This window comes from Cyprinus carpio, chromosome A16 (genome assembly GCF_018340385.1).
Source record: "Cyprinus carpio isolate SPL01 chromosome A16, ASM1834038v1, whole genome shotgun sequence".
Taxonomy (NCBI): Eukaryota; Metazoa; Chordata; class Actinopteri; order Cypriniformes; family Cyprinidae; genus Cyprinus; species Cyprinus carpio.
In genome coordinates this window covers 15,654,186-15,667,221 of record NC_056587.1, presented here as the reverse complement: position 1 = coordinate 15,667,221, position 13,036 = coordinate 15,654,186, and the positions used below count along the sequence as shown (strand labels likewise).

At 35.6% G+C, this 13,036-nt stretch overlaps 1 protein-coding gene across 4 annotated transcripts in view; it reads right to left on the bottom strand.

Annotated features, from left to right (window-relative positions):
* LOC109053261 (t-SNARE domain-containing protein 1-like) overlaps positions 1–11,645 on the bottom strand; it is a 105,223-nt gene extending 93,578 nt beyond the window's left edge. For 3 of the 4 annotated variants that reach the window (XR_006162013.1, XM_042772935.1, XM_042772937.1), the window contains exon 1: positions 11,586–11,645. The gene's annotated coding sequence lies outside the window, so the exon portion shown is untranslated. Of the gene's footprint in view, positions 1–11,554 lie in introns of all 4 variants that reach the window. The other variant, XM_042772936.1, reaches the window with a different exon arrangement.
* Positions 11,646–13,036: the final 1,391 nt, after the last annotated feature.

Genomic DNA, 13,036 nt, shown 5'->3' with positions numbered 1-13,036 from the left:
GCTCTGGAACAAAATAATAGATTCATGAGACCAGAGACTGCCCGTCAGATTTACCCAAAACAAATTATGTGTCATGTTGACCCACTATAGAGACATCAGAGCCAGCTGCAAATTCTACAAGATGTGGCCGAAGTAAGGCTGATCTCAGCAGGTTCATGAGCCTTGAACAGCCACTGACGCCCTGGAGCTCACATCTCCGAAACCATCAAAACAATTTTTTATCAACAAACTGCACATTTTAAGTCTAAACAAGTACATTCTTGCCTAAAAACTCTTAAAAAATTCCATGACATAAAACAGTATTATTTATAAAATTGTAGTGGACTTGGGCATCCGCCGTTACACTCGCTGTGAGAAATACCGCAAGGGGAGTGATCCAAATGGTGAAATGGTTGGAGTTCCGATATCACTATATATATACACTATATATATATAGTGCACCTTGGACACTGTGAAACATCTCTTTTTTCACTAGACAGAGAGAGAGAGAAAAAAAAAGGAAAAACAAGAAAGAAAGAAACAAGGATCTGCAGCAACATGAGTGTAAATGATACCAGAATTGTCATTTTTGATTTGAAACGGTCCCTTTAACATGGATTGAAGTGAAGTGAAAAAGTGAAAGTGAAAGTCGTGACATTTGCCAGTTATGGTAACCCATACTCGGAATTGGTGTTTTTGATTTGAAACGGTCCATTTAACATGGAAGAACACACACCCAGAGCAGTGGGCAGCTATATCCAGCGCCCGGGGAGCAACTAGGGGTTCAGTGCCTTGCTCAAGGGCACTTCAGCCATGGGTATTGAGGGAGGAAGAGAGCGCTGTTAATTCACTCCCTCCCACCTACAACTCCTGCCAGCACCGAGACTCGAACCTGCGACCTTCAGGTTACAAGTCCAACTGTCTAACCATTAGGCCACAGCTGCCCCTGTGTTCTAACTCTTGAGTTTGGAACTTTACTTTTAAGCAAAATGGTGTGAGAAATAGATTTTCTTCCACAGGTCTCTTTCTCTCTGTATTCTTGCCAGCCTTCTAAACAGTGGGATTGCTTGTTAGATTTTAAAAGCTTCAATCTCTAAAGCTGCCCCTTCAAAAGTCTTTGCTCAAATGGTGTTGACATTCAGTTCCAAAAGCAGAGGACTCATGCACTCGCCCCCACATACACCCACCCAAATTTAGACAGTATTGCCCTTTCACATATAAGAAAAACTCATTATTGAGATAAATTGCCAAGTTTTCGCCCAAAAATAACCTCCACCCAGCCTCTCCTATCGATCATCATCGATGAGGGCGTCGGGTAGATGCCTAAGTCATGTTAGCTAGTGCAAGTGATTCATCATTTTTACACCATATGAGCCATATCTCACACATTTACCACACGGCATGAGCGTCATTTAGACATCAAGACATAGAAACTTCGCCAAAAAGGAAGCAGAGGGCTGTCAACTTGTTTCACTGGTGGGTGCTTTTATACAATCTTTCAAGTCTTAACAAGCTCCCTTTAGATAAAATAAGAAAGCAGTGGCTAAGCTGATGACTCACCGTTCCATAGTTATTCACAGAGCACACCGGGTCATGTTTTCATTCATGATTTGTCTCCAAACCAGCCACCGAAACAAGCTGGTTAACAAACAAGTTTGGAATTCCATCATTAAAACACCCATTCTAACAAGCTTGTTAATGATGAGGGGGAGGATGCGAGCTTAATGTTATTTCTCCTACTATCTCACGCTCGTAACTTGCTGAGAATTCCCTAACAGGATTCTGCTGAGAGATCCAAGGATAGCACAACACTATTTTCCAAGTAATCAGTCGTTAACAAGAGGTCTGGGAAATACATGGCTTTGAAAAGAGTACAATGGGAAAATTATTAGCCTGTGCCTTTTTTATGCCAGAGGTGCTTATCTTCATAGCAGCATTGTTTGGCACACAGAGCAAAGTAAAAAGCAATTGTGATAATATGGTAATAGTGTGTCTGCATATGATCTCAGATTTCATATATCAAGAAGTAGTCGACTACTAATTTTTGTAAAGCTTACAACATATACGAACAGTATCTGTGACATGTTGTTAAATAATACAAACATTATTTTCACTTGTTCCTTATTTTGCACTAAACAATGAACTAAAGATAAAAGCCTTTGGGGAAATTGTACAGAACTAAAACTAATGTAAGAAATGCTCAGTTTACCACACTATTTTTATATTACAGGCAAACTACTATATGACAGGCAAAGCTGCAAGTATCTAATCATCTATTGACAATTTAACTCTGGCAACTATACAATTTAACAAAATGTCTAAAGATTTCGGCTCCTAAACCCACCAATCATCCCCATAGACTTCCATTTCAAGCACATGGCTAAATTCCACATTTCATAACAACAACAATAATAAGGCTTGCTAACAATTATTATTATTATTGTTATTATTATAATTGGGGGACATGAAGACATTAAAAATTAGAGTTTCCTTACTGACATTTTAATAAACCTTCATAAACTATAAACGAGATAGTCACTGACATACAGTATATAAAAAGTGCTTATTGTGTTTTATCCAATTTTGTGAATGGCATACTTGCTTTACTCAAAGATCTAGATGTGTGCATGCTTTCAGACGAGACAGCATCTTTGCAGAGTATAATAATACAGTTGCAGAGAGTGACAAATGGCTATACATAGGTTGTGTGGAAAGCATGTATATAGATATAGTTTGGGCGCGTATTCTGCTAATTACCACCTGCGGGCATGTGCTCTCTCATTTAGAATAATCTGGATTCATCAACATCAGAATGATGGGAAAAACAAATTTATATGCTTTGGCACCTGTTGAAAATTTTGAATCGGATTCACTAAGGATAAGAAAATCTAGAAGCAATTATAAGAGAATGAGACCCACTGTTTCTGACAACGTACATATAATAAGAGGTGGCTGAACTACGAAATCTGTGTCTGTGGCCTGCAGCACCTAATTCTTGATGATGGAGAGTTTTTTTATTTATTTATTTTACAGCTGTTTCCATATAAGACCAGCAGCTCTATTCAGAAAAGATGGGCAGGCATGTTTTTGATGATACTGTAACATTTATAAGATATGAAGGCAGCTGGGCCAGGTATATCAATAACACTTAAAACACAGCCTGTCCACATGGGGAGAGAAGAATTGAGTAACCTTCTGTTAGAAAGGGAGTGGAGAACAGAGACCTTAATGATTTTATTTGTTAGAGAGCTCTAAGAGGACTGGTCACACGTGTATTTTTGTTTTTCTCTCTTTTTTTTTCAATAAACCTTTTTGTGCATTTGGATGAGTTATAAAGCAAGTCTGGCTCTGCTGTTAATGTGTCATTTGGCTTTATCAACATATTCTGCCTCATAATTTATTTAAAATGAGTCACCTGGGATCCTTTTGCAGCTTTTCCACTGTGAATGGAAGACAGACAAAGCCATCCTGGCTGGAAAGTTTTCAAATTTGAGCTAGACCAATTTGCTCTCATCTGAGTGCAGCTCACAAGCAACAATCCATTTGCATATGGTCGTAGTCTAAATTACCCACAAACCCCTTTGTATCAGTCGGTTGGGCTTTTGCAGCTGCTTTTATACATGACTTCAGGTGTGATATTCTATAAAAATTAATTGCTTCTACTATAACCTCAAAACCATGGGGAAAACTCTGCACACATAATGTTACATTTGAAAACATATAAAAATGGTTCATGACCATTTCTAGATTTATAATGGCACAGCAGTGCAAATGATGCAGATACAGAACTTTGTTATGCAGATGCACTTAGAAGCAAATTATATCTTAACAATCTTTCCTTTAGGTGTTTTGCTTCTCTCAGCAGATAAACAAAGCACATGGCTTGTGTATGCTGAGATAATGCTTTTAATGCATCCAGGCTCACTACATCCTGCTTTCAATATCCATCTGTTTCCACTTAAAAAAAAAAATAAATAAATAAATAAAAATAAATAAAAAATAAAAGGTTAAAAGTATAACATACAAGGTCACAGTTATGATACAAAAACTCATAGCTATGAAATAAAACATCAAAATTATGAGATAATTAAATCTAAATTATTGAATAGCCAAAGTAGTTAGTCATAATTTTGACAGTCAATCAAAATTATAACAAATTATATAAATCATAACAAAAAAAGTCAAACTTATGACACTCATATAATTATGAAATAAAAAGTTGAAATTATGAGATTTCACAATTTACAATTATAGATTTTAAAATTGTCATAATGTCATAACTATGACAAAATCGAAATTATGATAAAAAAAGTCAAAATTAGGAAATAAAGCAAAAATTATGATATGCTAAGTTAATGAAAAGTCACATTGCATGTGAAGTCACAGCTGTGAGAACTCAAATAGCAATTGTGAGATATAAAGTCATAATTATGACATATACCTGTAGACCTGGTTTCACAGACAGGGCTTAGATAAATCCAGGATTAGGCCATAGTTCAATTAAGACATTTAAGTAATTTTTATAAACATGCCTTAGAAAAGAAAAAAAAGAAAAGAAAAAAGAAAAAGCTAAATAAAAATGATGAAGCTAAAGGAAGCCTGCAATCGCACACACTGAAACAACAACACTGCACACTTCATTTATAGCCTTATTTTGGGCAGTAGTGCATGGTGAGGTCAATCAGAGGAGATGTGGTAGGAGGACTCCACTTGATGTGATGCTTAAGGGCTAAACACAGTCTTACTCATTTCAATTCAGTTTCAGAATGTGGGGATGAAACCTAAAACCATCTCAACAGGTCAACATGTGTACCAACAGCGTACGAGGACAAGTCACCAATTCAAAAGAGCTAGTAAAGAGCTATAAAAAGAAATGGAGGGGAGGGAGAGTTTGAAAAGTGAGTCTGGGTGTCTGGACAAATGTTAGCCCAAAGCAGAGCTGGGTGACAAATGTAAGATTATTTGGCATATTCCAACACAGCAGGCTACACACTACCAGTGGCAGTCCGTCAGATAAAGGGAAACAGAGGCTGAAACTCCATGCAACAAGTGATGCAAATTAACCATTGTTTAATAAAAATTTACCCACTAATATGCATAGTATAGATCAATTTAATGTAAAGGATTTTTAATTCATGCAAAAGATATGCTTGTTTTTGGTAAAGATGCTTTGAAGCAATGTCTTTGGTATAAGTCCAAATAGAACTTTTAAAGGAAAAGTCCTACATTTTTTTTTTTTAAATGTGTTCTGATGAACAAACAAATTCTACATCTTGCATGGCCTCAAGATGAGTATTTTCAGCAAATTTTATTTTTTTAAGGTTAACTATTCCTGTAAAATGTACTTGAATGGAAATCTTTTGTATAAATGTTGACCTTCAAGTTTTGTAAAAAATATTTCATGAAATCCAAATTATGTGAAACACTGTCAAAACATTTTACGTACAGCATGTATATACTGAATGTGATTTGTTCAGTTTGTTTGCTATATTAAAAAGTGTTGGGTTACTATAAAATTGCATTAATGCATTATTAATTATTAATGATATTTTAAGATATTAGTGGACATTTGTGTATGGGAGCAAATTGATCAGAAAACAAGATATGCTAATAAAACTACTTTTTATTGATTTGATCGGTACTGATTTACATAAAAATGTCCCTCACAGACCCACTGCATGCAACCACTGACCAAATTCACACAATGTTCAGACAAAATCTGCACACATTGGCATACTTAAAGATTTCTGCGCTGTGTGAGTGTAGTATTCATCAGAACGTAGCAATTTGTGTCTATGAGCTTCTGGGGTAAATCTTCTTTGGGTTTCTCATAATGCTATTCTGCCATTTAATGAGATGATGGCATGTTATGTATGTAGACATTTACACAGGACCCAAAGCTGTTTTGGCTACCAGTGCTGTACACCACTGCTGGACATGGTTATGACCTCCCTCCCCCCTCCTTTGGGATTACAAGCTGTTTTAGGGTTGGATTTTGGGAGAGCTGATCTCACTATGAGCTCCGAGGGCTCCCTGGCTCATGAAGGGGAGGGAAACAGATGGTACACTGGACCTCCAAGTTCCAGCCTTCTGGTTCACTCCTCACACCACATATGTTTCCCCCTACAGCTACAGTACATCCTGGGTTTCCCACAATCCAACATAATCATGGCATAGCTGGCCCTAATGAAATAAGGAAGGACACACAGGACGTCTCCTTGGCAGGGTCCAGCAATATGTCATCATAATAGAAAAAAAAAAGTTGATAAAAGTGACTTTATTCATACTTGCTTCCTTTGAACTTACCATTGTAAAGTGATGGTATCAAATATGGAGGGTTGCAAAAGAATAAATATAACAGCATTATATATCCAGAATTCAAAAATGAAACTGAATAACGATATTCAGCCCAATAACATTTTCAGGCACACTTCATTTTAAAGTTATCTATCTTAGATACAATTTTGTTAGAATACTTCTTTAAATACTTCTCTTGTGTTGTGCACAAAATAAAGCAGATATGAAATAAATCATGTCAGTCAAATGAGAAACAGTTTCTGCATGTGCATTGTTACTCAATCTGTATTTCCTGCACTGCTCACAAAAAATAAATAATTCTAATCTGAGTTGTGGGATTGCGATTTGAATTTAATGTGATAGGGGAAAAAATTGTAAAGCAAATAAATAATTAGAAAGCACACCTTTCTATTAAGTTGTTATAGATGACTGCATGCAAAAACAAACACTGAGCGACCAGTGTAGTCCAATTTATGAACAAATAACATAAACATATAACAAAAACATATGAGCCAATTTTTTAGTGAATCCAAAACATACCACACAAACCGTGAAGTCATATTTAAAAAATATCTAATGAGCAACTTATTTATAGTGAATCAGCAATGAACGGAGCAACTCTAATTCACAAACATATGACTCTAATTGTATGAAGAGGTTCTTTTTAGCAAATCAAAACAAATGACTTATCACACAATACAAGTTTGACCTTCATCGTATGAAGCTTGTGCTTACTGAAAGAACATCTGACTAAAATATTTGTTATCTTTCTGCCTTCAAAATACAGTATTCATTATATTTAGACTATTTAGTATTCAGACATATAAAAACATTATTTAAATATTCTGCTCTATATATGCACCATACAGAATGTTTAATGTACTTTAACACCAAAACCATTGTAATACAAAATCACTTTTTGTTGTTGTTAGTGTAGTCTTTGTTTACAGATGTATCTAAAAAAAGTCATAATGATTTTGAGTAGCAAAAAAGTAAAAATAATAATAAATAAAAAAAAAATGCAGGTGTTCATACATGCTATGACTCTCTGACATAACGTGGCAGATGGTAAAATCTTCCATCGATGAGTCACATTATTTGCCCATTTTCCATAACCTGTCAAAGTGTGTGTCATTTCAATGTACCATCTGATAATGTGCAGAAACTATTTTGGACATTGGCTCTCGTTATATTAGGGTACACTTCAAGCATTACCAGATAACAAAGTCGTCCTTTGCGAATCACTTTGCCAAAGTAATAACCAGTGATGTATACCAGATAAACACTGAAACACAGAGTGCAGTATAGTCCTATCTATAGAACAGATAGTTACGCTGTGCAGGTATTAAATATCAGATCTCCTATAATCTCATCTAAAATCAAAGCCAGAAAATGTCTTTTTGAGATCATATCAGATTTGGCTTCATAAGCATGCTCATGAAATCCTGGATTGCAAAAGTGCTATCGGGCTGTATTTAAAAAAAATATTTATTGCAGTTTACATTAAATAAGCCCACATTTATCAATGTGACAAAGAATGTGGTTAAACAGGAAAGAAATCAATTCACAGAAAAGTAAACTTCAGCATCTGGATGCCCTTGTCAATGCCTCCTGGAACAAATAAAGTTATGGAGCAGAACCAGGAACTAACCTCATTAATGGCTGCCATTTGTGAGTGATTAAGGCCTGTCCTCATGCAATGGCACACTGGACATAAAGTTCTTAGAGGTTAATAACCAGTTACAATCAATTACTCAGATAATATGATACAATCAATGGGTTCCTTTAATCACATGAGGCGACAAAAATGAAGCAGACAATCAAATCTCTCAAATATCTGAGGCATGCTACAGGCCAAGGCGAAGGCAACTAGAAGCACTGTGTCTGTAACGGAATTTTTAAAGAGTTTGTGCAAACATAAGACTGATGGAACAGCAAGATCTGACATTTTCAACCTCATACTGTGGACGGACATCATAAGAAGGGTTCAAATTACATTTCATATGAGTGACCCTATAGTTTTACAATGAACATATATCCAATAAGCTATCGTCAACCTGACTGAAATGTTGCATGAGGAAAGCCTGATTAATTAATTACTATGAAAATTAATTTCACATGACTCTGTATAAACCTTTAAAAGCTACAGTACTGTATATGGTCATTGATATATGTTTCCGTTGAAGCCATCTGCCAAAGTAATTTCAACTTCATTTCAAAAAAGCAAAAATTATATTTAAAAGACAAATTCCAGGTAAGAAATACTCTTCCCATGAACCCTAAAGAAAAAAGATCCACCAGAGAATTTCAGCAAACAAATCAGGATGAAAGAGTTCATGAAGCGTTGAGAATGAAAAGTCAATCTGCCTACAATCTCAAACTTCTTATATACAGTAAGAATTTTTTTTTTTTTTTTTTTTTTTTTTTACTGTAGAAATTAACACTTTGATTCAGCAAGAGAGCATTAAATTGAAGTATCAAAAGTGTCGATAAAAACATTATTATGTGTGTTTTCGACACATTTCAACTTTCTTGAGCACCAAATCAGCATATTAGAATGATTTTTAGAAGGATCTATTTAAATATCTGGCTACACAAGTGAAACATTTTGACAAGTGAAAACTAAAATGACCCTGCTTTGGCCCTGATCATTGCTATGTGTGTTTCAAACCTTACCTGTAAGAACTTTTTTTGCAACAATTATTTGTTGATTTAAGACATAATCATTATCCATGCATTACTCCCACATCTCCAAAGCACATAGCTTGTTATCTTGTTGGGTGAAACCTCTTGTCTGCAGGGGTAGACATATTAAATCTCAGCCTGGCTCTTTCCCAACCAGCTGCTATATAATGCAGTCCAATTACGCAGATTTCAAGTTACTTACTAATGCAATCAAGTAATTACAACCCAATCTCACCAGAGTCACAAGCACAACATAATCTTTAGATTGGCAGGGAAATGATGTCCAACGATGCACCATTTTTCGAGATGTGACAATTGCCTTCTTAATTATGATGCCATTGTGTCAACTTGCTTTTTCAACCTAATCAAAAGCGAGTGTAATTGTGAAAATGCTCCTGAGATGTGGACCAAGATGTTGTAATTGCATTTTAATCATACTGGTGTAGGGAACATGGGTTTTTGCTATCTCATCAGTTTATTAAAATTGAAGTCAGAGAGAGATGTCTGGCAGCTTTGGGAACTAAAAAGGGCCTTGAGGGTTGCTTTAAAACCCATGTAGGACTTTGTGAACTGTCTTGCCCCGACAGCAAGGCCAGAGCAGTTTTGTTTGATGAGGTAAAGTGGAGAAAGAAAGCAACGTCACAGGGATAAGAATTAGGTTTTTTCACACAATGCATTGCTTTTCTGTAGTCTTCCATCTTTCTCTTGAACCAAAAAGACTTGCTTTAATTAATGAGATTGTATGATGTAATCCATCGTACTTGAGCAAATGTAATCTATGCCGAGTTAAACTGGCTTCTACGATCTAAAAAGTGGGGGGATGCTTTATAAATCTCATAAAGCCTCTCATGACATGGTTTTTAATGCCTATAGCTGCAATAGATACGAGATATGAGATACTTTTTGAAATGTTAAAGACTAAATTTTACTAAAACTGCAGTCACTCTAGCATAGAGGTAAACAATTCGCAAACCATAGTCCAGGGCTACATTTCTCAAAAGCATTGTGAGAGAAGTTAATCGTAGAGACCATTGATGGCAATGGATCTACTATGTACTGGGCTTGCGATGCTTTTGGGAAATGCAGCCCCAATTCAGACCCTGGGTTGGTTCCATCTGGACAGTGAATCATTTTTCACTTGGTGTAATTGTAAACAAACATACACAGCAACAGAATACAAGAGATTTCTTTACTGTCATGAATCAACAGAGATATATACACAGCAAACTTGTTTTGAAACCAGCACAGCTACAGCCACTTAAATTCCCTGTCAGACTGAAATAAAATTATTTAAAAGCATCATATGTGAACTGGTTTGTGAGAATTGAATTGAAATACATTTAAATAACTTATCAAAGCCAGCTTGTGATGTTTCTGATCTTTAGCCAACTGATTTAAATAATCTTGAGTAAATTTGTAACGCAATTGTAGAAATACTAACGTTGTGGTTAATTGTTTAGCTTTTCAACATTAGCCTATGCAAAAGAAATACCAATACCAGTGGACTTTTTTTAACAATTAGATACAGAACTCTTCATCCATTAGAAAAAGCTCCTTTGTCCATAATGAAGGATCTTTACTGAGAAGGACCTTCATGATGGACATTCATAACTTTTTTAACAACTATGATTTTAAAAAATGCATATGTATTCTGTTGTTCATATCGTCTTTATTCATTAAGTTAACCTGTCAATGGCAATTATTTTATGTCACATTCAGCGTAAATCATTTGGTAGATGAGCATTAGTAATGTGAAAGCAAAACAAACCTCACAAAATGTGGAAAACTGCTGTGAAACTGTTTCAGTGTGCAATACATAACTAATGTGATAGAAGCAAGGGCTGTGATTTAACTGTATTACAAGCTGTTATTTAATAATAGAAATAAAAAATCTGTTGTGGTAGAGAGGTGGATCACATAATACAACAATTATGGCAAATCAGGATTTGAGTATAGGAACTTCATTTCCAATTTATTTCTGAATTGCACACAATCCTGGTAAGTGTTTAAAATAGAGTATAACCATAGTTTAGCATAATGTGCATATTCACAACAGACATTGTGAAAGCACAAGGCTCGCTTCACTTGACCAACACTGCGAAACAAAAGATACCCAAATGGAAAGCAACAGCTTATTATGGCTAATCTACTTTAAAAAAAAAAAAAATGGTCAGCCGAACAGTAAACAAATGATTCAACCCAATTTGATTGGACAGCAGAAGAAGACAAAACACACACAACAGCTCTCTCAAAGAAAAAAATAAAATAAAATCCAGGCCTCTCACATAGCCATGATAAACCAAATCACACATCTCAGGATTAACACAGAAATTCATAAAGACATTCTTCAGCCCACATAACAGATGGGACATTATGTTTTATATGTATAACATCACATGCAATTATCCCATCGTACAGTGTTCTTTCTGAATGCCACGGTAACGAGAGAGCATCCTTTCTGGCCTACCCTCCCCCTTCCTCTTACCTCCTCTCCATCGTTAAACACTGACCTCCACCTGACATATTCTCAGCTGAAAAGAACAATCCATTTAACCAGAGTCACAACTGAACAAAGCTAATTTTCATACATTACCCTTTTTCTTAGGAGAGTACTTAACACTCACATCAGACGCAGGAGAACCTCTCACAACATCACATGACTCTGTACCATCTGCTCCCTGCTTATAATCATGTGACCTGAATTAAAAAAAAGTGGGATTATGGGATGTGTAGTTTGGAGAAGCAATAGAAAGTGATAAGAATAAGTTAGATTTAACAATTTGTATGACTAAATAGAAAATGTGGAAATATTGTGACAAACTATATTCAAACTACAGGAATTGTTGTAAATATTATAAATAATAATGTAAATAATTTTGTTTTCCATTAAGGGAATCTAGTTCAAATTTGAATGATTTAAATAAAAATTCTTTAACTGTGCATTTTTTTTTTTTTTTTTTTTACATTTTCTGTTTTTCACTTTGCATTGTAGAATCTAAATCATTAAAATTAAATGTTAATATGGGCTCACTGAAAATAAATAAAAGACGAGGATTAAATGGAAGAAAAGGCTGGACTGAGAAAATGACCTTTCTGGATCAGACAGAGAGATTGGCCGTTAATATTACATTAGCTCATGTCTGTGTGCATGTGTGGGAGGGTGGATCAGTAAAAACTTCTGGGTTAAAGGAGGGTACAGACCTGACAGACGGCCCACCATCTTCTCATTCCCTTCTGCCACACACACACACATTTCTCCTAGTAAGTGGATGGAATTGTTAAATAATGAGCATCTGAGAGGGGCGGTACATAGTGAAAGTGAATTAAGTGCAACAGGATGTCACTCCTGCCACCCCTCGACCTTCACACACTCACACCGTCTGCATATGCAATGCATGTAAACCTCAGGCCCGGATCTAGGCTACTGCCAGGACCACCGGCCAAATGTGACACTCTGAATTCATCATCAACAGCACAGGACCGGCATTAATTCATGACATACAGCCAGGGACGAGGCAAGTCCTCCACTTCACTGTGATTAGCTGTATATCATGTCAATCAAAAGCCATGTTAGCATGGTGGAAAAAGATAGACTAATGGCATCATAAATAACTCACTTGGACATTATCACATCCAAATGGAAGTGAAATTTACATAATAACGTATGAGAGAGCTGGTTTTTAATGACCACTCAGCTCTGTTAAATTAAAGGTCCAGTGACCTTCATGACACCTGCAGTGTTTACAGGGGATTTAAAAAAATGACCTCAAAAGACATTAACTATTAATATTAATAGCCATATATACTGTACACATCCCTCATGTTACCATGTCCTAGGGCGAATCACATTTATTGTATTATTCCTGAACTATATTATGCATAATGTACAGTATATTAGTAGTAGTAGCAATAATGTTTGTTTCTATATGCACAGATACACACACACACACACACACACACACACACACACACACACACACATGTGTGTGTGTAGTTTTAATTAAAAAAAGTTTTTTGAAAAAATGGTTTAACAAATAACTATTATATATAAGTAATATTAATAGCTATATATTCA